Source organism: Sminthopsis crassicaudata, chromosome 3 (genome assembly GCF_048593235.1).
Source record: "Sminthopsis crassicaudata isolate SCR6 chromosome 3, ASM4859323v1, whole genome shotgun sequence".
In the NCBI taxonomy this organism is placed as follows: domain Eukaryota; kingdom Metazoa; phylum Chordata; class Mammalia; order Dasyuromorphia; family Dasyuridae; genus Sminthopsis; species Sminthopsis crassicaudata.
This window is the reverse complement of record NC_133619.1, coordinates 280,899,687-280,903,469: the sequence shown is the minus strand read 5'-3', so window position 1 is coordinate 280,903,469 and position 3,783 is coordinate 280,899,687. Positions and strand designations below refer to the sequence as shown.

Here is a 3,783-nt window from a genome sequence, read left to right as displayed (position 1 = left end):
ACATATATAAATGTGCCTATTCATGCACTTTGTTGTATAAATTATATATATTTATTAGACATTAATACTTGTCCATTATCCAGTTCTATTTTTAAGCCCACAAGAGGTAGGATGGTAGTCATAATTTGGTAGATTTAGGAGTCAGAAAGACCTGCGGTCAGATGCTGCTTTTTATACTTAAGAGCAATGTGACCTCAGGAAGATAATACTACTTACAATATCTGCTTCATGGAATTATTTTAACAACCAAGCACATTAATGTATATAAAACACTACAAAATTTTACTGTTACCATGATTTAATTCCAGATTCCACTAATATATGTATACACACATGCATATATACATACATGTATATATTCTTACCCATAAAATAAAAAGTAAATCATATACCTACATATATAAATGTGCCTATTCATGCACTTTGTTGTATAAATTATATATATATATATATATATATATATATGGAGATTTAAACAGTCATATCACTAGGTTCCTGAATTCAGTGTTATGAAAAATTCTAGCATGGTTTTTCCAAAAAAATATTATCTGAGTGCATGAAAAATTAAGACCAATGGTGCATATTTGCATAATTTATTATCAAAATGGGAGAGTCAACAATATGGGATTTTCTGTTGCAAGAAAAAAATTAGGAAACATCAAAATCATTGTGCTTACTGAAGACAAGTTAGAATTAGAATTCAACAGCATTGCTTTACATTTTTATTCTCAAGCATATATCTAAAATATAATGAGGAACTTGAGAAGTTGTACAAGGAACTTCATGACATTTTAGAAAACTTGGCTAAGATACAGGTGACAATGGAAAAGTTAACATCAACAACTAAAAAAATTTCTAACCCAGAAAATTACCATTGTGGAAATGGAAATTATCAAACACCCCTTTTCCATACATGGTCCACAACCTATTTATGTGACGTTTTCCATAAGCTTTCAGGAATGTACAAGAAAAAAATACTCCTCAAACACATCATCACTGAAGATCTCACTCATGTCATCCTGACAGTCTAGGATCCCATAATAAGCTTCCTATCTAGGTAGCTGTATCAGCCCTGTGTTGAGAATACATGCTGCTTAAAACTGGACATCAAGTATTATAATTTTTCCAAACCATTTCATTTTTAAGCCCCAATTCTCAATACCACACTGACCCTTTCTTTCAAGGACTTAGAAGATCATTTTTGTCTCATATATTTTCTTCCAGGGTCACAAGTTCTATTTCTTTTCTCACTTGCAAAAAGAGTTGCTTTGATTTCACTTTATGAATCTCTTAACACCTCTCTGGTAATAATGTTTAAAGTTAATGCTAGGGGGGGAGAGTCAAAATGGTGGAGAAGGCACACTCGACTTTCTGGGCCTCTCTCATACCCTCATTACCAATTATTAAATTTGTAGATAGAAACCTCAAAAATAGCACTGACTGGTAAAATTCACGAAGATTGTTAGTGCAACAACTCAGCAACTGAAGATAATCTGGAAGACTGTCAGAAAAAGTTTGTCCTGAGGGTCGGGAAAACACCAGCACAGGCAGGGATAGAACCAGAGATTAGCATTTGGAGTGAATGAGGAGCAGGGGTAGCCTCGTGATTGGAAAGTTTACAGAGAGCTTTCTGCCATAGGCTGAATGCTTTGCTTTAGTTTTGGAGTAGTGGACAAGCACAGAAATTAGAGAGTAGGGTAGGTACTCTGAAGGATGTCAGACCCTAACAGAAGCTGGCTGTGCCCACCCAGGATTGAAAGTGACTCAGGTAGATCATAACACAGTTCTGCAGTGGCATTCTGAAGGGGGGGGGGGGCAGTCACAAAGCTGCATAGCAGGAAGCACAGCCCAGGACAGCCTCTAAATCTGCACAGTAGGGGACTCAGCCTGGGGCAGTGGAATTTCCCCAGCTCCACTACGCTCCCCAGGCAGAGATACTTCTGGTGCCCTGTGGTTTGTTGGGCAACTGCTAATACCCAAAGCGAACATTTGTGGTGGACAGTGATACTTTTGCTGCTCAGCATTTAGTCCCAAGGCAGTTTCTAATCCTCACAGTGGGGCTCCTCAAAAAGTACTTTTGCAGCTTGGCCCATGATACCCAGGTAGTCACTTCCAGTGAGGAACTTTTCCCAGAGCACTCCCATAGCTCAACCTCTCTTTGCAGCCAATTGACAGGACATCTACTGTCTTTATATATGTTCTTTAGAGGAAGCTGGTAACTTCCTTGCCCTGAAGGCAGAACCTAAAGGCTTTAAAAAATAAGTTAAAAAAAAAAAAAAAAAGACAATTGATAGCTTCAATAGAGAAAGAGAGCATGTTTCAATCCTTAGGAGACTAATAGCAAACAATACCCCAAAGGAGGATATAATGTTGTCCCCAAAACAAAAGGCTCTCCGTGAAGAAACTATAAAAAAAATCTTAAAAGAGAACTAGAAGAAAAATGGGGAAAGGAAAAAAAAATCTATGTAAGAGAATAAAAAAACTTCCAGAAATGTGAATTAGAAAAGGTAAAGAACTCTCAGGAAATCAGGATTTGTGAATTGAAAAAAGAAAATAACTAAGTAAAGAAAAAAAAATAGTTAAATGGGGGGGGGGGGGAATCCATAGAGCAAAACAATTCATTTAAAAACTCAATTGGACATATACAAAAAGAAGTTAAATAAAGTAATGAAGAAAATAACTCATTAAAAATCAGAACTGAACAAATAGAAATGAATCAATTAAGGTAAGCATTTCAGGTGGCAGGGCCAAGTCGGCTGTATCACTGATGGATTCAGGTTTTGCATCTTCCAGGAAATGTTCTCTGCATCCTTCTCCCTCAGTGCCCTCTGAGGGCGTTCCAGTTTTGTGTCTTTGTGCTGCCCTTCAGCCACTTTCACAGCCACCGCTCGGCAAATTGCACCAAACTTTCGGTCCAAAGAACGAACACCAGCCACTGAGACATCAAGAATCAGTCAAGCAAAACTAAAAAAAATGAAAAACTAGAAAAAATGTTAAATATCTACTTGGAAAAACAATAGGCCTGGAAAATAGAAGAGATAATCTGAGGATCATTGGACTTCCCGGAAATTATGATGAAAAAAAGAGACTATTTACTATTTTACATGAAATCATCAAAGAGAACTGCACAGATGTAATAGAATCAAAAAGTAAAAAAGGCATTCAAAGAATTAATTGAGCACTTTCTGAAAAAGATCTTAAAATAAAAACTCCAAGGAATAGTGTGGCCAAATTTCAGAACTATCAGACTAAGGAAAAAATATTACAAACAGCATTAAAAAAAATTCAAATAGTGAAGTACCACAATAAGGATCACTCAAGATCTGGCTGCTTCTACATTAAAGGATCGAAGCCCCTGCAATCTGATATTCTGAAAGGCAAAAGAACTTGGAATGCAGACAAGAATAAACTACTCAACTAAGCTGAGCATTTTCTTCCTTGGAAGAAGATGATCATTTAATGAAACAGATAAATTCCATTTGTTTCTAAGGGAAAAAAAAAAAAAAAAAAAAAAAAAAAAAAAAAAAAAAAAAAAAAAAAAAAAACAGATCTAAACAAAAAAATTGATCTCCAAATATAGAACTCAAGAGAAGCAGAAAAAGGTAAAAAAGAACTTTGAGAACTGTATTTCTGTTGTGGATATACATAAACAGTACATGTATAATTTGATTTTACTGATATAACATAAAAAGGGAAATAGAAATGGAAATGGGATAGTGTCAGAAAAAGGGAAAAGGGGAGATAAAAAGAGGGAAACTACACCCCACAAAGAGACAAAGAAAA

The 3,783-nt window shown here is 35.5% G+C and overlaps 1 pseudogene; it reads left to right on the top strand.

The window, feature by feature from the left end:
- Positions 1 to 509: 509 nt before the first annotated feature.
- Positions 510 to 1,145, top strand: LOC141562030 (cyclin-dependent kinase 2-interacting protein pseudogene; annotated as a pseudogene).
- Positions 1,146 to 3,783: the final 2,638 nt, after the last annotated feature.